Source organism: Mustela putorius, unplaced genomic scaffold (assembly GCF_011764305.1).
Source record: "Mustela putorius furo isolate JIRA1106 unplaced genomic scaffold, ASM1176430v1.1 tig00000275_pilon_pilon_pilon, whole genome shotgun sequence".
NCBI lineage: Eukaryota > Metazoa > Chordata > Mammalia > Carnivora > Mustelidae > Mustela > Mustela putorius.
In genome coordinates this window covers 17,327,980-17,352,116 of record NW_025421341.1, presented here as the reverse complement: position 1 = coordinate 17,352,116, position 24,137 = coordinate 17,327,980, and positions in this window count along the sequence as shown.

The window sequence follows — 24,137 nt, the reverse complement described above, 5'->3', positions numbered from 1 at the left end:
TATACAGGTCATAAATAGGTGAATTGGTATTTTAACCCAATACTATATGACTCACAAATTCATATTTCTTTCTTAGTGGGAGCTCTGATTTTTATTTCTATTTTAGCCAGAGGATAAAACATTTCCTTTTCCTGTCAAGCTGAGCAAATGTGGGAAATAGTCCAGTCTGGTTTCAGGTAGACTTCACGTAGTTCTTAATGTATTTATGGTGAGGGTTGTTGGATGTCTATGGCTCTTGGATTTCTTAAAATCCAGACTCCTCCAGGTCTCCTCCATTACAACAGCCTCTCCTGGTCTTCTCCAGTGGCCAACTCCAGATAATGAAGATGCTTTCCTCTCTGGCCCACAGGGAGGCTTACTGTGGGCATCAGATTTTATGCTTAATCCATCCCTTATCCAAAGGCCTTAGAAGCCACTGGTTAGGATCTTTGTGGTATACACAATTTGGAAAAGGCATAAACACTACTGGATGCTTGATCTGATTTAATTATTTGAAAAAACCTCATCTTTACCACACTTAATTTTAAGTCCGTAGTCTCCAGTCTTTGTAAACAAATATTTTCCAGTTCACTCAAAAACGATGTTTTGAATGCTCCTGTATCCTAGTTCTCTTCTAAAACATAGGAAGGGGGTGCCTGGGTGGCTTAGTTGGTTAAGCATCCAACTCTTGATTTCAGCGCAGGTCCTGATCTCAGGGTCCTGAGATCTAGCCCCATGTTGCTGCAGGCTCAGCAGGGGGCCTGCTTAGGAGTCTCTCTCCCCTCTCCCATTCCCCCTACCTGCGTGCCTCTTACTTTCTAAATAAATAAATAAAATCCTTTTTTTTAAAAGGTTTTATTTATTTATCTGACAGAGTGAAAGAGATCACAAGTAGGCATAGAGGCAGACAGAGAGGGGGGTGGGAAGCAGGCTCCCTGCTGAGCAGAGAGCCCGATGCGGGGCTGGATCCCAAGACCCTGAGATCATGACCTGAGCCAAAGGCAGGGGTTTAACCCACTGAGCCACCCAGGTGCTCCATAAATAAAATCTTTTTAAAAAAGTAAATAAAACATAGGAAATATCAGTGAATGAAGCAGACATTAAAAGCCAATGAATAACACAGGCCCCTCAGAGAAGGGTATTTGAACACAAAACCCACAAATTTGTATCTATTTAATATATATGTTATTTTGAATCTCTGTATTAAATATCCATAAAGTTTTATTTCTTTTCTTAAACAGAAGTACTTATAAAGATGTAAGTTCTAATTTGGCTCCCCTTTGTTAAAGTGAGTGATTTTGCACCCCTTTGGGTCAATGCATCCCACTTTAGAGACCACATTTAGTGGCTGCAGAAAACCTAGCAGCCTCCGTGGTTGATAACGTCTGCTCTTGAAGCGTGTATGTATGCATTACCTCCATCTCTCCACCACGACATAACTTTTGCTGTTTCAAACTGAAACTACTTTTTGGTTCTCTTGTTAGGGTCCCCTTTCCCACCTGAGGAACTTGCTCTGGGAAGCAGCTCAGAAGTGTCTGAAGTGGTTGTGAGCTCCTAAAATAGGAAGACTTTCCCCAGTTCAGGTCACTAGTTGGTAACTCCAGTTCCCTGATCAACAGTTGACTTTTTGAGGGAGGGGGTTCATGGTTCAGTTACCATTTCCAGGTCTTCTTTACCCAAGATAGTAGTTGCCACGAGCCCAACCATTTCATTTTATAAAAATGACTTTCATATGCCCTAAATATAAAATGAACACTTAGTGAAGAGGGATCTTCTTACACACCAGGCATATTTCAAACTGAAACAGGATATAGATACATGAAAGAGAGGCGAGCCATCTTGTTCATTGATAGTCATTGGTGGTGATTGCACAACAAACTGTATTGATTATCTTTCAAGTGCATGCCACTGTGTAAAGAAGTGGGGGACAGTACAGAAGACGCAGCAAGAATCCCTGTCTTTTGAATGAACTCTTTTATCCCGGGTTGATCTGTTCAAGCCAGCCTGCACTCTCATAATAGTAGTACATCTGATTTTCAGACATTCCTTTGGCTGTTCTCTTTGCTTATTCTGAGACTCGAGAGGCAATAACTGCTTTTATTTCTTTATTTTTAATCCATGTTCTATAAATACACCTGGTTACATGACTCACCAACCACTAGCCATCCCACACAAAGAGACAGGATTGTTTGGGGCCACAACAATCTGGTTTTGAGGGGGTGCTGTCTGGTTTCACAGCTTCCCTCCCCTTCTCACTGGAGTCTTTCAAGGACGCCTCTGAGTGGCTTTGCACAATGCAGTGAGGCGTGGTTTTGTCAGAACTTAGGGCAAGGGGAAAAAAAGAAAAAGAAAACTTCCCTCTAGTAAATTGGCAGAAAAACGTTTTCTAAAGGTTATACACCACCCACACATTCCTTTCAAATGATCAAAGCCTTACAAGAGGTCATGGAAGGAGAGAAGGGGAAAGGGGGAGCCTGGAAGAATTTGAAGTTCTCTGTATTGCAAGTTTTGCTGAATAAGGGAGGGATTAGGACTTTTGTTACTCATTCTGGAAGATTTCTAGGTTGAAGGGGGCAAACATTACCTTGAATTGGTGCACTGATATCTCAAAAATGAACAATACACTTATTTCTTTCCTAGGTCTCAGTCCAAGTTCTGCACTATTTTTGTCCATTAACTTTTTAAAGTGTTCTTTTCATTATTTTTTTCAGGCTTAGTTTTCATGGTCCTCTTTACTTCCTGGTTTCAGCAGAATATACTCAACTTGTTATCTTGATATTTGTGGCCCATCCCAAAGCAGGAAGTACTGAACATTTACAAGAAATCTGTTTGGACATGACTTCCTTACCCATTGGTAGTTTCTAAACTCAAGTTTAGTCTTTTGATTTGGCCTTAGTTTTCCACTGTGTCTTGTGTCATTCTCTATAGCTAGATTCTAGACTTCTACTAATTTTCATCAGTTAGAGTGAAATGCTTCCTCATCTAGGTTTTCACAGAATTTATACCTTGATTAGACCTTTGCTCGTAATGTAAATTTTACTTACTGTCCTCGCTCTGACATTGTAATCTCCTTAGGGAAAGAGTCTATGTCTGCTACATCATTGCATCTCTACCTCCTAGCAAACTGTCTGACAGGTAATGGATACTTAATAAATATTTGCTGAAAGAATAAATAGATTTTTTTAAAAACTTGCAAAGCCCCAGGCATAAATCTGTGGTTTTTCTTGACACTCTTTACCAGGTGCAAGTGGCTAGAGGCCAGAATTTTTGTTGTTGTTGTTTAATCCCTCTTTGCCGTTTGGTGCCCTGCCTCCTTTCCCAGTTTCTCTGTTGCCTTGGTCCATACACAAACACAAGACTTCTGTCCCAATACAGAAAACAAATATGAGAAAACCCCTAGAAGGTACTTTAGCTTTTCAACTAAAGGAACTTTTATATCAGGTTTGTACTTGTTTCAAATAAATACTCTTTCATTGCATAATGCGTATGGTGACTTGCTCATCTCTACTATTGGATGAGTAACATCCCAAGCAAGGTACTTTCTGTTCTTGCTGTCCAGGAGCAGGGTCTCTTCTGCTCTCCTGGCTGCTGCTTTGTGCATTGATCTTTAGTGTCTGAGCTGTTCCTAAATCCAGGTACCTTATTGGACTTTTAATTTAGTGCACTTTCTTGACCTCTGGCTTCCAGGTATACCACTGACTTAGAAAGATTTTTTACTGATGCTTGCTTCTGGCCTGAAGTTTAGAATATACTTCCTGTTGGAGTTAGGAACTTGCTTTCCAGAGCATGACTTGGTCAGAGTCCACGTGGTTGCTCTAAGCAATCTGACCTGCCAGAAGATTATGACAGCCTATGTGTGAGCTTTTAATTCGACATCTTTTAACACAGCCTAAGTTGGATTTACTGAGTCCTCCACTTTTTTTTTTTTTTAATATCTCTACAGCTTAGAATTCAGTTTGGACTGTTATAGAATATCATCTTTTCCAAAATATTTTAAAGCATGTTTTGAAAATATATTCTTATTTGCCAAAAATACACTTTTTTCCTAGTGTTCACAAAGAAAGTTGTTGTAGCCTCTCTTCTGTATCCCAAATTCACATTCCCCTCCTTTGAATGAAATCCTGAATTTTAACGTCCAGTGATTCTGGACCCAAACGGAATGCTGTTAATGTAAAAGTGTTTCTGCTGTGTCTTTGAGAAATTGCCAGCACAATGTTTCACAACTTATTTTGTACTCAACATGTAGAGTTTTAAAAATTGTTTTAAAAAGTACAGAAATAAAAAGTGTACTCTTTAGGACAAAACAAGTTGTGTGTGTGTGTGTGTGTGTGTGTTCATGCACACGTGTGCAATGTATACTTACATAAACAAAAAGGATACATTTGGGATAATTGCAGGGTTAATTGGAATGTTTTGGGGAGTGAACATTTATTGTTTTGTCTGCTCTGAAGCACTTCCTCTCTCCTCTGATCATGTGGTTCTGATGGTGACTGCTAATTAGAATTAGCTCCTTCCCTGGAGCTGCTTCCCTGGACCTATGTTTCTAGCTGTCCCATAAAGCATATACCATGGCATTTGGTCCAGGCGTGAGTATGGAACCCAAATTGAGTTTCCCAGAGTCCTTTCCTGATATTTGTCTTAACCAGAGTTAGAAACAAAGGCTTCCTATCTTCTCTGGCTATAAGCTCTTAGGCTGTAAGCTCTGAGCTACCCACAGCTGTGTCTTATATGGAGCTAGGCTGAGGGACAAAAGCCAACACAGGAAACAAGATACCTATATGGAGAAGGGATCTAGAGGCTAATATGTTGCTCCCAAGTTACGTGCTCCCTAGTTGTACCTATGGTTTCATGACAAACCTATGATTCAGTTTCCTATTTCTTCTCCTACATTTTTTTTTTTTGTCTTTTGATTTTTCTGAAATTTCTACCCTTGTCATATCTTAAGTTAGAATAATGAAGAAAAGGGTTTTAAACTTGTATTTTCCTAAGCATAACTATTGTTAAAGAAGGGAGTACATGTTAGGGCACCTGGGTGGTTCAGTGGATTAAGCATCCAACTCTTGATTTGGGCTTAGGACATGATCTCAGATTTCTGGGATCAAGCCTCCCACTGGCTTCTGCATGCAGTACATAATCTGATTGTCCCTCTCCTCCCCCTTGCTTGTGTGCTCTCTCTCTTTCTCTCATTCTCTCTAAAATAAACAAAATATTTAAATAAGAAAGAGAAAGGGGTACATGTTTACTGAAAACAAAATTCAGAAGTAAAAAAAATAGTTTTATTTCATACTTAACCTATACTAAATAACAATCTATACTAAAAAACACAAACAATCTTTAAAGGAATTGTGTTTTATTTTTAAGACCAATTCCTTAGACTTATATGTATGTAATTTGGTTTTTAAAACATCAAAGATTTTTTAGTTTAATGTGTTTGCTTTTAAGATTTTATTTGTTTATTTGAGAGAGAAAGAGCACAAGCAGGGGAGCAACAGAGGGAGAGGGAAAGGCAGACTCCCTGCAGAGCAGGAAACCTAATGTGGGGCTTGATTCCAGGAACCCGGGATCATGACCTAACCAAAGGCAGCTGTTTAACTGACTGAGCCACCCAGGCACACCAAAAACCAAGGCTTTAAATATTTATTTTATTTATTTATTTATTCATAAATAATTTTATTTATTATTTATAATTATTTATAAATAAATAAATAAATAAATATTTGTGAAAAGTTTATTTCAATCAGATGGTTCCTATTTCTGCTTTGAAGAGTTCTGGTTCCTGAAAAAAATAAAAATTAAAGTTAAAAACGCTGTTCTGCTTTGTCTCCTAAAATGCGCTTTCGGATACACACACTTTACAGAAGTCTTACACATGGAGCCCTTTCCCTACAAGGCTATTTTCAAAAATGTCCTCTTAGCCTTGGTAGACATTAGAATGATGAGTCCTTATGGATGCTGATGAAATCTCTTTAACACGTGTGTAATTAGACTGTAGTCTTTGGGTCAGATGAATCTTGCCAGACTTTTTATGGCATTTCAGGTTTAAGCCCCGCTTAGCCAATATACTCTTTGGATATCTTCTCAGGGTGACTCAGTTTTTATAGGCAATGGCTAATATTCAACAATCGCTAAGTCCAAGTTCCTAGATTGTAATTCTTTGGCATTTAAGACTGGTTTGTCCAGCTTTATCAACATGCTAACAGAACTGCTTCTGACCTCATTACTCAGCTCAACAAGTGTAGAGGTGAATACCTTTGGCATTGTCCATTACTCAGCCACGCTTTTGTGGCACAGAACTCCCAGCGACTGCCTATGAAATTCTGCATGTTTCACAACTGCCAGTGCAGATGTCCTTCATATTTGTACGTGGCCCGATTTCAGAATATGATGCAATGAACATTGCAGTCTGGTGGAAAACATCCTATTTTTCTCCTGCTGCCTGATAAGGAGGGCACCAAGCAGGGTTTCTCGGTAAGTTTTGGTGAGCAAGCCTGTATGTGGAATTGAGGGAACTTCTGAATGGTCTCCCCATCTGGTTGTTCCTCCAGATTTTTTAAAAAATGCAACAGTAAGTTGCATATATGTTATCATTCTTAGTAAAGATTGATAAAAATGGCAAAGGTAAATGTTATATTAAAAATCCCAATGTTAAAATAACTCCACAAACTATCTATTAGATGTAAAGCTCCTACCTTATAGTTTGAATCATGTGGTTAAAAATAATGTGCCTGAATAAAACTTACTAAATTGTTGATTATTTATGTCCCCTATTTCCAAAAGGTTTAGCAACTATATGCAAAAAGCTACAAGAACAATTTAGCTAACAGGTCCCTGGGAGGGCTCAGTCTGTGAAGCACTGAACTCTTGATCTCAGTTCAGGTCTTGATCCGAGGGATGTGAATTTAAGCACCATGTGGGACTCCACACTAGGCACACTAGGGGTCTACTTAAGACAAAATTAAAGTAAGATTAAACAATATAAGAACGCAGGGGCTATGGCATTTGAGCAAAGAATACCCTCGAAGACATAGAAAAAGGGAAATGCAGTAGTAGGCTCCTGTATAATCTATAAAGGAGAAATTAAATTTCTGTCAAGAGAGGCCATGGGAAAACAGAATGAGCTGTGAGGACAGACCAAAGTGGGTTCTGATCTATATTCTGCCCTCTACTCACAGTTTAGTTTGGGTGGATTGTAACTTACCTGAGCTGTTCTCTACTTATCTGTAAAATGAATGTAACAGTACTTATCTCCTCTACATGAACATCTGGCAAAGAATAAAATAAAACAAACAAACAAAAAATGGGGCACATAGCTGTTCTCAGTAAATTTACTTATTCCCTGCCATTTTTCTACACTCTAAGTAGAAATTTATTGCAAAGTTTTCTTACGACGGTCAGTGATCAACATTTTTTAAAAATTTATTTATTTGACAGACAGAGATCACAAGTAGGCAGAGAGGCAGGTAGAGGTGGGGGGGGAAGCAGGCTCCCCACTGAGCAGAGAGCCCGATGTGGGGCTTGATCCCAGGACCCTGGGATCATGACCTGAGCCGAAGGCAGAGGCTTTAACCCACTGAGCCACCCAGGCGCCCAGTGATCAACATTTTTATAGGAATGTTGTCATTGTCCACATTAGCCCTTGATTAAGGAAAACTGAGGGTGAGAAATCACAGTAGCCCTCTATGAAGCCATCTCCTGGGGGGTGGTTAGCATGAGTTAGTCCACGTCTGCACTCTCTGGTTACCTCAAAAGGTCAAACTTGGAGATGTGATGGGAGCAGGTGTTCAGATTATTCCTCCCGTTATCAATGGCTTCAAGCCAACTTTTGATAAAAGCTGAAACATTGAGATGGCTGAGATGGAGAAACTTGCTCTTCAAGTGAGAGTTTTTCACTGAGTAACTTACTGGTTTTATTTTCTTTGCACAACTCTCATGATTGATGAAAATATGCAAATGAGACCATTAAGAGCCACACAGTCTGTTAGCAGCTTGGTGTTCGTGTCACTAACTTGGTGCTCCCGTTGCTGTCGAGGATGTCGGCCTTAAGTCTCCAGTATGCTCATGGACGTGCATCTCTGCATCCTTTGAATCTGGTGGCCTCGTTAAAGTCCATCACCAACAAAATCACGTGAAATATTTGGTGTCCACCACTGCCATGCAGAGAGCATCACTGTCTCGTGTCTTCTTCTGCCTCCAAAGCTGAAACTCCTTGGGGTACTAATTGTATTCTCTGCCAAGTTTCACGGCCCCAGAGTGATAGAGTGGTCTGACAGATGTAGGGAGAATGCTCCCGAGCTGAGATCTGGAACTGACATAGACTGTCTAATTCCACTATTGCATTCCTTCCCGAGTACCTTGGACCACTATCTCCATCTTGTGACCTTCCCTATTTTCACTCCCACCCTGGAAAATGAACTCATGCATAAAAGGCCAACACTGCAGTGTTGGCAGGGGTAGGGAGCCAGCGTCTTGTAGTTCATTGGCCAGTCAAGTCACTTTGCTATGTTTCTACTAAACTGGGAAATTATTAACCACGTAGCAGTCTTCTAAAATATTTGTTAAAAATAGGGGCGCCTGGGGGCTCGGTCGGTTAAGCGTCTGCTTTCGGCTCGGGTCATGATCAGTCTCCCTGCTCCGAGGAGAGTCTGCTTCTCCCTTTGCCCCTCCCACTCTCTCTTTCTGTCAAATAAAAAAGATAAAATCTTTTAAAAATAATAATAATTACGTTCTTGGGGTGCCTGGGTGGCTCAGGGGGTTAAAGCCTCTGTCTTCGGCTCAGGTCATGATCCTAGGGTCCTGGGATCGAGCCCCGCATCGGGCTCTCTGCTCAGCGGGGACACTGCTTCCTCCTCTCTCTCTCTGCCTGCCTCTCTGTCTACTTGGGATCTCTGTCAAATAAATAAATAAAACCTTAAAAAAAAATAATTACGTTCTTATGGAATTTAACCTGGGGAGGAGTCCATGAAGAAATATCTTGAGGGAAACAGTGCCTTTAGGGAACTGAGCCCGGATCAGAGCGGAACACACTGTTGTTCTTTCTAGCCTGCTGCCTTTCCTCCCTCACCTTATTTAGAGACTCTCTGGTAGAAGAAGAATTACAAGAGGACTGATGAACAGTGAAGTCAGAGGAGTCCTAAGAGTGTGCCATAACATCTGGAGGAGCTGGGTGGAAGGGTGAGGGCAGTAATAGAGTTTTGTGTTGGAGACTGAGAAGGAGAATTAGGAGAGTTGAGGTAGTCTGTGACTTGCCTGCCACACTCATCTGGAAAGCTTGCTTACACTGTGTGTTACTGGCCTGGTACTCAGTCCTCCATGCCCAGCATTTATTCAATCAGGATCTTTGGAATTTAGTCCAGTGTTTTTTTGGGGGGTGGGGTGGGGGGTACCTAGAGTCTTCTGCTGCGCACCGCTCAGCTCCCAGGTCAAGAATTTGTAGATTCTAGGATGAAGTAGACACAGCACCCATAGATATGAAGTAAACTACATTATTCCCATAGTAAACAGCAGAAGGATTCTCCAAGGAGAGAGCCTCAGGTTAGGTGTAGGGGAGAGCAAGAGCTGAGCAGAGAGAGTGGATTTGGCCCTTAGAGTGGCTGTGGAGTGCACTGGGGAGAGTGTGGAGCATGAGTTAGTTAGGAGTTGGAACTATCTGAACTTCCCTTTGGTGCCAAAGAATGAATGGCATACGCGGGTGCTCTACACTTGGTTGCCCAGATGTGGAGCAGGCAGGGAAGGGATGGGGATGTAAAAGTCGTCGAGGGGAAACCATTAAAAATAGAGCCACCTTCTTTATTACAGTTGGTATTGTGCATAAACTTTAATAAACTTCTTTTTTTTTTTTTGAAGTATGTATTTATTTATTTGAGAGAGAGCATGTGCGCCAGCGGGGCAGTGGGGAGGTTTGGGGGCAGGCACAGAGGGAGAGGCCTCAGGCCGACTCCACGCCCGCTGCAGAGCCCATCAGGACTCCATCTCACAACCCTGAGATCAACAACCTGAGTAGAAACTTGAGAGAGGGTCACTTTTACCAAGATGCTATCCAGGTGACCCAACTTTAACAAATTTCTAAGACAAGTTCTTTGCATCTTGATGTTTGAGGACCATCAGTTTATGGGCGTCTCTGACTGGTGTGAGTCTCTGGATGTCTTATTTTGAGCAGAAGAGAGACTTTCTCTTTCTGATTCCAAGCTTGGGCCACGGTGCTTGGGTACTACGAAAGCACCCGAGACAGGCAACGTGCTCCAGGACTGTGCCAAGCATCTGCGGTGAGCCTGAGCATCAGAGGCAGGAAGGACTGTACCTCAACTCTGCAGAAGCATTCTACAGCCCAGCTGACTGTCAAACAGAGTTTCTGAAATGTGTGACCACCACCTGATAGCTTCCCTTTGTTTTATTATCCAGGTTTGCACTTTGCTTTTCCAGTCCAGTGACTGATTAAATAAGGAGCTCTGAGACAACTGTTATTTATCCTCCCAATGACAACATCAGCAGGATGTTTTATTTCCGGTCTATTTGGAATAGGTTTCTTTTTTCCCCATTTCAGACTCTTTTCTGAAATTCCTGCCTTTCTCTGATGGATATTTGTTCCACTGCATTCCAGGAACTGCTTTTGGAGTCCTTGAAATCAGCACAGGTACTGTGGAGTCTGCGGCATGGCTTTACCTGAACATGAGTGATATTCCCTCACAGAAATCCAGATGGCCAGTGAGCAGAAGCCTTCAGTACACATTCGGAGAACCTTCAGTACGCATTCGGAGAACCTTCAGTACGCATTCGGAGAACCTTCAGTACGCATTCGGAGAACCTTCAGTACACATTCGGAGAACCTTCAGTACGCATTCGGAGAACCACGTTGTTCCTTAGCAGGACTTACCAGTTGGAAACATTATCGATGTGTAGCTGTGTGCTGTTGTGCATTGACATTTTGTATTATTATTGGATGTTTTACTGGAAAGGAAAAGAGAATTGCTATATCAGTCGGCAAATTCCTTTGGTTAGCAGAGTGGACAAAGCAAACTTTTAGCAGCAAGCACATACTTATAATCTCAAAGGGCGCACAAGTTTTCATTTGTAAAACACCAAATTCAGCCAGTGAACCCAAGATACTCTTTATTTGTCTTTTGCATCATGGATCTTAACAAATTCCAATGTACTAACTGGATTTACTATATGTGGTGACTGTTCTAAGGTAATACTTGTGTTACTTCATTGAATACTTACTAAAACCCTGTGAAATAGGTAGTATTTTTTCCCCTGGATTTTGTAAATGAGAAGATCTAAGGAGCAGAGAGCTTGAGTAACTTGTCATACAGCTAGTAAGTGGTGTAATTGAAAATGAACCCGAATCTAGAGCTGGGCACAAAAACACTGCAGTGATTGCCTTTAAGCAGATTGCTTTCTAGAATATTTTTTAAAAATAGGATATTAAGGGGTGGCTGTTACTAGAAACCATTTAACCTTTCCTAAAATACTGTAAGAGAGTTCGTCTAGTCTAAGAATTCATTTCACTTGACAATATACATTATTAAATATGTGCTTCAGATACAACTTAGAAATAGTTATAAGATCTGGGTATTCGAATTTTGGGTGAAGATCTTCTTCCCCTGTATTTTTTTTTTTTCAACTTTTGTGAAGTGAATTTTAAGCTGTGTTCCTCAGACTCCCTTTAATGGCTGGGGATGGGAGTAGGAAGCATGTGGATAGGCTCCCTCAGGTTTTAACATGAATGGAGTTTATCTGTTGCACATCTTAGGCTTTCAGATAAAATCCTTGTTGAAAACAGGATTGGCCTACTCAAAACAAAACAAAACCAAAAAAAAAAAAAAAAAAAAACCCAGAAAACAGAAAAGCTTAAAAATGCCTGGACTGGACAGTGTTCAAAACCTGCTCATCGAGAACCTCCTGTGATTGTGAATCAGCTTGAATTTGGCCATCCCACCAGTGCAGATGTTTGTCTATCCATATGGTCCAAGAGCTCTTGAGTGCTTAACCTTTTTCAAATAACTGGGGTTGACACAGAAATGATGAATTAAATCTCAAGGATCAGAAAGCTTCCCTGGGGAACAAATGGTAGAGAGAGCAATCTAAAAACCCAACATAATGCACCTTAAGTGAAGTTGAAGAGGATGCTGTGGGGCATCTTTTATCTAGCACGCTGAGACTAAAGGGCTACCTGGCATGTCCCCCAACAGCTACAAAACCCTATTTAAAGAAAGGGAATGGCATTTTAAAGGTTTTGAGGATGGGAGAGGTGGGTTCTGAGATTTTGTTCCCGGAGGAGGGTTTTGACAGGTGCAGCTGAGGAGAAGAGGGTTACAAGCAGAGGGAAGGCAAGAGCGAAGAAAGGTGTGAGCGTCTAGAGGTGAATGCGGTGTTTAAGAGGGTTGAGTAGCAAGAGACAAGAAATGGTGGTAGGAGGCTGAGGCAGGTTGGGGCAGATTTGCAGGAGGAATATCATGCTGAGGGGTTGGATTTTATGCTCTAGTGTAAAGAGGGAGAACAAAATTCTCTCTCTCTTTTCTAAAGATTGTTCTTATTTATTTGACACCGAGAATGACATAGTGAGAGAAGGAACACAAGCAGGGGGAATGGCAGAGGGAGACACAGGCTTCCTGCTGAACAGGGAGCCTGTGCGGGGCTTGAGCCCAGGACCCTGGGGCCGTGACCTGAGCCAAAGGCAGACGCTTAATGACTGAGCCACCCAGGTGCCCCGGGAGGAAAAATAATTCATAAATTCTTTTTTTAAGGAAGGTAGATGTCCTGACACTGTGGAGGCTAGATTAAGGAAAGAGAGGTTAAAGGAAAAGAGATCAATTGAGAGATTGGTTTAGATTGTCTGAATCAGAGAGAATAAAGCCTGGAACTGGGAAAGGGTCATGAGCCTTTTGAGTAGAGAAGGTAGGTTTTGATGAGAGCCAGGGTTATAGTTCATCATTAATAAATTACTACTAAATGTTTAAAAAAGCCTTTGTCCCAGTTATGATATTAAGTTGAATAAGCAGTTCAAAGATTGTGGGGGAATTGTCACACAACTGCTTTCTGTGCTCTAAATATATCTAATCAGTAGGTAGATACCTTTAACAAAGTTGTATGCCCATTACAGGTTTTGTATAAAGACACCATTTTTCTGTGTTTATAAGTGATTTGTTTTCTCTCCACAACCCATGGCAGCCTAGGACTAGCCCTTGAAATTGTTTTGTAGATATGCCTGACAGATTTCTCAAGTCTCTTAGCTGGTGTGACAAAAATGAGTCTTTAAATATGAAGCATTTTGTCCTTTTAAATTTTGCTACTTTTACAAATGGCTCTTCTCCTCCCCAACAATTGAAATTTCTAATTAGATAAATATTTAATGTGTGTCCGAAGGAGACTGACAGTGTCCATTCCCCTCTAGAGGCAAGGACTTGGGCCTTTTACATTGATTTACTCTCATCTTAACACTGTCTTGGTAAATTTTATTGAAAGCATTTTTGGCATAAATGGTAATTGTGGTAGTAATGCTGGTAGTGGTTTTTTCAGGGAACATTTAATCTAATTCTTTAAGCTTGTAAGAGTCAAAATCTTAATTTTGGAACAGATAGTGCATGGACTCTGGTAGAACTCTGTATGGGCTCTCCGCACTGTTTCCAGCGGCTCTATAACTAAAAGAGAATAACTGATTATCGGTATGTCAAAACCAGCAAAGCAAGGGAGAAATCAGAGTTACTGTTCTTTTAGATTTCTTATTGTATTTTCCCCAGTGCATTTGAGAAAGTCTCTCTGTAAAGTATCTTAACCAGTTGGTGTTTATTTGCATTAGACTTCTTGTGTCTTCTTTAAAATGTTACTATCTGCTCTATGTTGGTTTTCTTTTCTGATAATGTGTGGAATATGAGACTGTCCTCCCTTAAGAGCAAACTTCTAACTAGCTTGGCTCTTGACATTTCTCTTGAACAGGTTTCCTGTTGCCATTTTTCATGTTCTCATGTTTTTGTTTTTTTTTCTGATAAAACAAAACAAAACAAAAATGCATGATTCTGTCTCTAACAACTCTTCCCCCATTACTTCCAGTCTCACACATACGGACCCTGAGTGGGTAATACAAGTGCCATGATGCCTTGCAGGAAGACATTTTTCTAAATTTCTGTAGAGCTTTTCTTCTGTGACATAGTAGCTCTTCTAAATCTCTGAGCTTCTTGTTGGTTTCTAGACAGTTCAATTAAAAGTCAGATGAACCATTTACAGTGGAGCATACCCAGATGATTTCATGTTCATCCTCTAAGACTAGCATTTTATTCCCAACTTCCCTCAACCACATTAATAGTAATTCCTTTCTACTTCATTCTGTATGCTTTCTTAATGTGGAGCTCTGTAGAAACAAGCCCTTCGTTCTGTTTTTCATTGCGGCAATCGCCTGGTATCTTATGATGCATCACTGTCAGCTCGGTTTTCCCAAGGTATACAGTATATGGGAGACAGAAGACAAAATGGTCTGGAGGCAGCACTTACTGAAGTAGGCACACTCCACCCCTTCCCCCACACTAGAGTCCTGTTGCTCCCCTCTGGCTTCTCCTCCCTCCCACCCTCCTCCCCACCTACTTTTTCATTTTTGACCCTTGACTTTTAAGTCTTCCTGTTGTCACAGTCCCTTTCTGATGCCTTATCCAGGAAGCTGGAATCTGCATCATCCTTCTGAATTAACAATACATTTAGATAAAGGAGATGAGGTCATAATTTAAATAGGAATCTGCCCTCAGGTCCTTAATTTCTCTGAATAATTGTGAAACTAGATCACTGTGATAAAAGTCAATATTTGGAATCCTCATACTTAATATTACAGAGATTGATGGATGCTCAATAAATACTGGCTGATAGGATAAATGAATGAATGAATGAGTTTGTTGGAAATGAGCCCCACCATTCTTCCTCCCACATTCCATTATTTAAATTCCACTGGAAAATAAGTGCAGAAATGGAGACAGTAGGTAGAGGGAATGTCCAGTTCTCCATTTTTTAAAATATGGTATTATATAAGGCAAATGAATATATAAAGGAATTCTGGCTTTTCAAGTTCCCCTGCTTTCTGTTGTCTCGACATAAAAGGGCTTCTGTAATTTCATCTTCTGGCTTTAAAGAAGTCCAGTAGGGTACATGCAGAAAAGATAATTAGGTCTTACATTAAGATTTACAATAGCATTGAAAATTGAAAATCTTCTTACACTTGGGTTGACAGCCAAGGTGAGAGAAATAGTCAATTTAGGAAAAATGGAAGAAGTAAAACTTGGATTCAAGTGTGTTTTTTTTTTTTTTTTTTTTCTTTTTGGCCCGCTGCTGCTGGTGCTGAGGGAGGACTCTTGAAACACTGATGACTGTGTTCGTTCTTACTGTGGTACAGGCCTTTGTACTCCGCAAAGCATGTTCACACACATTTCTCTTTGATTCTTGAAACAACACTATGAGCCTTATCTCCTGCCACTCTCCCCCTTGGTGTAGCCACATGAGTCTTTTGCTGTTCTTGGACCCTGTCAAAATCCTCCTTGCCTTGGGGCCTTTGCACATGTTTTCCCTTTGTCTTGGAATGTTCTCTCCAAACCCTACCTTCCCACCCTTTTTTCTTCAATATCGTTCCCTAAGGAGATGTTCTTTGACCTCCCAGATTAAGCTACATCTCCCTGTTGTTATTTATACTCCTTAGTTTTTCTTTGTGGCAATTTAAGAAAAATGCAGTTACATATTATTTGTATGTTTGGAGTTTCATCTTCCTTTCTAAATAAATGACAAGCTGCCTGGAAATCACGACAATACCTGGCATACCATGCACTGCTCTCCCTAGTGCGTAGTAACTACTCAGCAAATGTTGGATAAATGATAAGGCCTGCCTCACCAGCCATGAAAATGAGACTCCAATTGGTTACTTGATTCACCCACCCCTTATGGGCATGGAAAGTGGTAGAAATGGAAGTAGAAGCCAAGATTTGTGATTATAATTTAATGGCAGGGGGCTTTCCTGGATTTTTTTCTTTAATATCAATTCTAGTTATCTTCATGAAATAGTTATTTGGGCCAATATCTGGGGTAATGAAGTGGGTGGAAATGGTCAGAAACATTGGGAAGGATACTAGCTTGTTGCTGGCTTCTCATTTTCCTATATATCTCTCTTAGACGTGGAGATCTTTCCACAGACGAATTTCGGTCAGTACACCATAGATTTCAATATTGCAACCCAAAGGAATTCCCACTGCTGACTGCTGTTCACATGGTGTAAAGAAGATAGTCCGGGAATTTAAAAAAAAAAAAAAATAATAAGATTCATGCTTCCAGCGCTTATTTGGGCAAAATTCCCAAGAATCTCAAAGGAAGGGTACCTTGGGTAACACTTGTTGAATCCAAGCTGTATTACTAGATTTTGGGTTTGGGGTTTTTTGTTTGTTTGTTTGTTTTGTTTTATTTTGTTTTGTTTTTGTATACCTGGAATTACTACAAAATACCTGGTCATACTGTTTTTTGCAACTTCCAAATCCTGATCAGTAGGTTTGTATTTTATTCATTAGTGGTTGCTAAGGGTGTGCATTTTTTTCTAAGTGTGGGCATTCTCCACGGCAGCTCTCAACAAATACCCTCCAGCTGAAAGTGGATGTGTCTGGCATTAAAATAACTAGCATTCAGGCTGAATCAGAGCCCTGTGTTTATGGTAGATCACCTCATCTCTCATGCTGCCATTAACAACTTGCATTCCTGAGAGATGGAATAAGCCATCTGAGTCAACAGAGCCCCAGCTATTTCTGAATATTGGTGTGGCCTTTTTGATGGGTTTTCATAAGCTTTTATTAAACTTAATAATAACATATTTCTAATATTTACTGAATTATCATCCATAAAATCTAAACACATACCCACTGTTTTAACTTTAGGTGCTTTCAGTCTTCTGAGTTCTATTTCATTTTTTGAAACTCAATCTGAGACTATTTATCCAGACTACTTACTGCAGCTTTAAAATTTCAAGGAATTATGTATTTTAATTGTTAATGTCAGATTTATTGTTTTGGGGGAGAGAGTGGGATTTGATCTTTTTAGATGTAGGGCCATCAATATAAAATTTAATTACTAAAAGAGATATTAAACAATTCCAGATATTCTAAGATTCTCAGATAACCTAAAATTGTTTAGAATTTCAAAAATATAGGACTTGAGATGAAACCTAACTAAAAATTAGGTTGTGCAAAGAAGAAGGAAGAGAGAACTCCAGGCTGGTATCATCTGACCTTAGTCATAGAGATGGTTTAGCTTGTTCAGGGCTCTTGGAGAAGTTAACACCAGCTACAGCAAAGCTGAGACTGGTTGAACAGGTCAAGTGGTGCCCATATTACAGAAAGACTTGTATCAGTATTAATTATTTTAAAAAATAATATTGAAGTATAATATATGTAATTATATTTTACTTTTATGAATTGAATATTGCTAACCTACGTTTTTCCTCTTCCTTGGGTGACATGTTATCTAAAGATCCTGCATCTCATGGAAATGGTGGGAGAAGTAGGTCTATAAAGAAGGAATGGAAATGTTTTACAAAATCTTCAAATACTACAAGCTCATACAGGGAAGGATTGTGATTCCATACAGTAAATCCTGCCATGATATTTTGGAATATAAGAGTTAACTCTGAGCAAGGAGAGGTCAGTTATTTCTGCTTTGTTCTGGACCAGAGCCACAGGGAACAAAGTGACACAGCTGGGTGTTTTGGACACTATGGATGCCACACAGTTGGTGTCCTCTAATTCAGATCCAGGGGATTTTACACAAGTTGGTGTCTATTTGTCTTCATGATGTTAGAAACAAGTGTAGTCCTTGGTATTGAGTTGGAACTCAATACATATTTATTCAATGGGTAACTAAATGAAGACTTGATTTGATGGTACTACAAATCCATTTTGAATGTCCCTAATCAACTTTCTTTCCCATTTGCTTCAGCAGCTCTTTTTGACCTTCTTCATCTTTCTGAAGCTCAGTGCTTTGCTATTTTGATGCTCATACTTGTTTCCTGCTTCACTGAAGAGATAGAGGTTATCAGCTGGAAATCCGCCATAATATTCTTTTCAATTTACCCAACACCCTCCTTTAAAGGCATATTACACCTAAATAATTATTTTTTTCCTTTTTATTTTCCTTTAATCATTACAAAGAACTGTCCCACCTTTTTCTCAGAGACCGCTCAACATCAGTTGATCCATCTAACTTTTTTCCTGTGCTTTCAAATTCTCAACAATCTTAAACATAATATATAATATTAAATATTAAGAATGAGAATAAATGCTGAGAAAGTAAATATATTTTCTAATATTCAATTAAAAACTGTGATCAGTGATACGAATAACTCCTCTTTCTATGACCTCCATGATGTTATGGTGGAGAATAGCAGGAGGAGCTTACTTTAGTTTGAGGGCTCAAGATCACTCTGAGGACATGAACCTTAGCTAAGACCTTCCAAAAGAGGGATTAGTCATGGAGGGAGGAGAGAGAGAGGAAGAGAGAGAAAAGAAAATGGACTAAATAAAGGCTCTGAGGTAGGAGTTTCATGTATGATAGCAATTCAAAGAAGGTTGTGGTAGCTGGAGCATAGATCAAAATTGGGACAGTGGCACAGGAAGGGTTAGCGGGTCTGCCAGTTATTTCTTTGGTCAAGAATGTGGGTAAGAAGGGGAACCAGAAGCTAGACCATGATGGGTATTGTAAAGCAAAGTGAGGAGTTTTTATTGTATTTTGTGTCTAAAGGAAGGCCAGGATCCATTTTATGTTGTAAGGAAATTACTTTTATTGCAACATGGAGAAGAGGTTAGAGGAGAGTTGGTAGGGTTAGAAGCAGAAAGACACTTTGGAGACTGTTGTAGAACTCTAGGTGGGAGATAGTGATGGTCTGGGCCAAGGTGGAGTTGGATGTAAGTGGGCATATTTGGGGGGCTAGTTTTGCATCTGTGATCTCAGGAAGCAAAATGCTGAAGGTTGCCATGCTGGGATACCTAATGGACAATCTAAACTATAATGGAGGCACCAGGGGCATAGGAAATAGAAAGAAGAAAAATGGAGATTATAAAGCTCTAGAAGAGAAACATTTGAAAATGTAGATGTAGTATGCTTGGTCTCTTGGATCCAATTCTGGCTTCTCTAATTGATGTGAGACCATTGCATCTGTTTCCCTTTGAATATTGCAGAAAAATGGAATGAGGTTCATGATTCTTCACAGGCAACCATTGTCACAGCATGTCTTGCTCTTTTCCTCCAGGCTGCTCTAGCAAGCTTGGTCTTTTTAGAAAGTTCCAGAGATGGATGCTCCATCGTCTCTGGAAATGTACAGCTCACAAATCTGGGAATTTGACATGCTCTTTTAAGAACTGCCTCCTCATATACTCTTTTACTCTGAGGGCAGCCCCAAGAGGACATCTAGCAAACTTTCAGTTGGACCCTTTCTTACAGGTCCTTCCCCACAGACTGTAAAAATGGTTCTCTTGGAGGTTCTCACCTCTTGGTCTCATGATTACTGCATTCTGTAGTAGGCTAAGAATGTCTACCCATACTTCAGTTCTCATTTCCCCTTGGCATTTCTCCTTATGTGTTTATGGATTAGATGAGGGAGGATCGGGTAGTAGTTGATTTTAGTAGCACTGATTCTTTGCTTATTGTGGTTCTGGTGGTGATGAGGGGGTGCATAATAGCCCACTGCTGACTGCTGCCCTTAGAATGTAGCTCTTTGTGAATTCGTAAGTAATAGGTGAATTTCTACTAACCTCTTCTTAGATTTTTTTTTTTTTTTGATTTCATGATTACCAAAGCCCACATCAAAAACTGGACAGCAATTCAGTATGTATGCTCTTGCTGCCTATTTTACCCTTTGGATTTCTTATGGCTTAAGTTGGGCTACTACTGGGTCTAATATGATTTACATGTTTGCTTTGACATGACTGCTGCCCATGAATGCTTCTTAGTCCTCTGTCATTTTTTCTTTATTAGTGGCTTTCTTTTCATTTGCCTTCCTTCTGTAGACCTGCCACTTTCTTAGGTGGCTCTGTGTATCATCAATGTTAGACTGAGGTATTTCCAGTTTGTGACTGCCTGTTTCAAGGGTGGGTATGGTTATCAAATTCTTTCCCTTGGCCCTGTCCAGTTTCTTTGGGCCCATGATCTACATTTTGGAAGAAGTGCTAGAAGAGCAGAACTAGAGAAACCGGAGAAAAGAAAAGGGGAAAGAAAGTGTCAGGAAATCTACCTGAGATGGGGCTTTTGGGAGAGATTTTGGATTTTAAATAGTGAAAGACTCAAACACATCTCTGGGTATGATAGATGTGAAAAGAAGAAAACGAGGAGTTTTATGGGGAGCCTGGGTGGCTAAGTTGGTTAAGCATCTGCCTTCAGCTCAGGTCGTGATCCTGGAGTCCCAGGATAGAGCCCTGCATCTGTCTTCCCGCTCAGTGGAGAGTCTGCTTCTCCCTCTGCTTGTCCTCCCTTCTCATGTTCTCTCTCTCTCTCTGTGTCAAATAAATAAGTAAATAAATAATAAATAAATAAATAAATCTTAAAGAAAAAAAGAAAAAGATGTTTGGTGAGATAGTACTTTGGATTTATGAGTTAGATTCACAATAATGGTTTTTGAATGACAAAAACACTAATTTTACAATTAGTATTTGCTGTTGATCTGCAGTTATATTTAGATTGAGAAGAAATACAACCTGAAAATTTCAAAAAGTTTGCTGCTTTCTTCTATTAAAAAGTGGAGAAGCATAGAATCAATGGTCCTGTGTTTAGCAGAGCATCTTAATAAGGTTTTCATATACAGATACAGGTCATGCTAGTTGGGTTTTCTTCCTTCCTTCCTTCCTTCCATTTTTAGCAGGCAGAAAGTGAAACATAAATTCCTTTTTATAAGAAAGTAGAAAGAATGGGGCGCCTGGGTGGCTCAGTGGGTTAAAACCTCTACCTTCAGCTCAGGTCATGATCCCAGGGTCCTGGGATTGACCCCCACATTGGGCTCTCTGCTCGACGGGGAGCCTGCTTCCCACTCTCTCTCTGCTTCTCTCTCTGCCTACTTGTGATCTCTGTCAAATAAATAAATAAAATCTTAAAAAAAAAAAAAGAAAGTAGAAAGAATAGGGAGGCAGAAGAAGAGCAGAGGTAGAGTCTGGAGAGCCAAAAAGAGATGTAGGCAATGAGCAAGGAAGAAAGGTGTACAATCAGAAAGAAATTTCCCTTCTCTTAGGGAAAAATCTGATGAATTTTTAGTATGGTGCTATCGAATGTTCAGTTTAAGTTGGTGTCTGTACTGTGTTGTGCTCTAATTTCTCTCTGTTACCCTGAATCCTTAGGAAAATTTGGTCACCAGTAACAGCCTTCTGTAAATAGTGCCTTGGGGATTTGTGGAGTAGAGTCAGTGTCCACATGCTGCAAAGGAAGGCAATAGCGGACACAGAAGTGCAGAAAGCAGAGAAGACGTGGGTAATTAGTCCAGTGAAAGCAAAAATATTACACAAAGAAGTGACTAGGAGATGGCAAGCATTTCGGCAATCTTTGTAGATTTGGGGTGGAGTGAGGGAGGCTGGTTTCCCCACCTCGTCGGAGATAGGGAGTCATGCATTCCATTTGAATATTATAGGAAATTAAAGGAAATGCTGACCTCAGATGACAGAAGACCTTAGGGACATCCAGGTGACAGGAACATGAAGTGCCTAAATAGATGACTTTAACTCAAAGATAAGACATTAGCTTTTAATGCCGAAAAACTATATACTTCGTTCCAAATTTGCCATGTGCAAGTAATGGATATTCTCTGGCAGCCTTCACAGTATGATTGTATTGTATCATCATCTATCAGTGTCCAGGACAGTTTAGAAAAGCAGCATTCTTTGATCTATGGGCAGAGTTGATTGCCTAGAAGTGGCAAAAAAAAAATTCAGGAGGTAGATTTTGTGCATTTTTTGGATTTTTTTTTTGGGGGGGGGGATTAAATTTTAAAGCAAAACATGTATTTCCCATAATTCAGTAAGATAATTCTTTCAAAGAAGACACCAGGCAATAATCAGTTGCTATTTCTTTGTGCATGGATTCTGTGTGGAATTATAATCACAAAATTCCAGAGCTGGGAGAAACTTCCATGCCTATGGCTGTGACTTCCTTGCTAACGGAAGTCGTGGTGGCAGTGTATTCATCCAGAAGAATATACTGTCTAGACTTCCTTGGAGATAGGCGTGGCCAATGAGTCATAGGAAGTCATTGGAAAGGGCTTTGGAGATCATTTAAGAGGGCAGTGCCTGCCTTCTGCCTGGAGCATAGAGGAGCTACCCAGAGTGGCAGGAATTATTTTACAGTTGTGGAGATTGAAGCCATGCAGCCAGGATGATGAAGCAGAAGAGTAAGGGCCAGCGGAATCCGGGACATAGTAAAACCACAACATCTGCCCCAGACCTCTTTTATGTGAGAGGAAGTACACCGGTGTGGGCTGTATCTTGATTATTAGGAACTGCACACAATCCCTAACTGATGCAATGATTATTTAAAAATTGTGGTTGTTTCCCCTTTCTTAAAGATGCATTTATTTATTTGACAGAGTGAGCGAGAAAGAGAGAAAGTAGGAGGAGTGGCAAGCAGAAGGAGAGGGTGAAGCAGGCTCCCCGCAGAGCAGAGAGTCCAGGAGGGGGTTGATCCCAGAACCCTGGGATTGTAACCTGAACTGAAGGCAAATGCTTAACCAGCTGAGTCACCAGGCACCCCGATATAGTGATTACTTAGAAAGGTTTTTCCATTTGTCTGTAAGGAGGCACAGAGAACTTAGCCCAGTTCACCTCAGTGGTATTCTTGTGATATTATGTGTCCATCATGAAAGTACAACAGTTTATTATATCATAAAATTACCAACCGAAGTCAGAACTTCAAATTAAATACATTACACTCCAAATCCCAGAGAATTTCTTATTTATAGTTACATGGGTTAAGAATACAGCCCTCCTGGGGTAAAATCATGAACATTGAAAAATGGTGCTTCATTCTTTCATTCATTGACATGTATCTATTCCTGCTGTCCTGGCTCAGGTTAGGCTCTTGTTTCCTTGCACTTGGACAAATGTAACAGCTTCCTGCCTTTTAACTTTACCTCTGCTCCTTCTGTAAACCTTCTACAGATTAATTTACAATGGCGCGTTTTTCCCTCTGTTTAGAAACTCTCAGTGGGTTCTCATTTCTGACTGATTAAAATCCAGACTCATTAGCTTGGAAATTCTTGGATTTTCTATGCACTATTGTTGCTTTTCTTCCTTCAGCCTTTGCTCCGATTCTCTTTTTTACCTTTTATTTGCCTCCTGGTTCCAACTCTCTCTCGGGGTTCAGGTCTGTAACCAACCTAAAGCCAAGGCTCCCATCTTTCAACGCTTTCATCTTTGCAATAAAGACATTTGTCATCTGAGCCTGTTTAGCTGCTTGGTGTCAGTTGGTACGGCACGTTCTTCACTGGGTTTCTCACCATCTTCCTGCAGTTTCCTTTCAGCTCCATTTCTGGGTTTCTGTAAACATTTCATTCATTAAAAGCTACAATTCATTCAGAGTTAAAATTTGGATGATTTCAACTGTTTTATCACTCTAAATGCTCAACTTGCGTTAGTCCCAAGGGAGAATCAGATTTCTTGGCAAAAAGAGAAAAAAATATATTTGGTAGGCTAGTGGAAAGTTGGTAGAATTTAACTAAATTACCATTTTTAGGTAATATAAATTGTACCTTACACTTAAAAGTCTCTGAGAGGTGTACAGAAACTACATAACCCGTACGGTTTATTGAACTGATGCTATTTTGGTTCTTCTTCTTCTTTTTTTTTAAACCAATGTGTTTTTAATTAAACCCAGTAGTAGATTAGCTCTGCAGAGGGTTGACAAAAATGGGCACGTCAACACATATATTTCATGCACGGTCTATTTTATTGTGGGAAGCTGCCCGAATGCGGGGACGGAAAATCTGGGAAGTGCAGAGAGCGGGACATCTCTGCTATTCTTGAGGGAGCTGGGTTTAGGAGGTGGGGAGGGTATTTTGCCTGTCTGGGGTGAAGTCCTACTAGGTCTTGCATAGCCCCCCGTGACATTTATTAAGTTTCTTGTGCCTCGACATTATCACCCCTGGACTCCAGGAGTTACTTTATAAGATTCCAACAGTTATC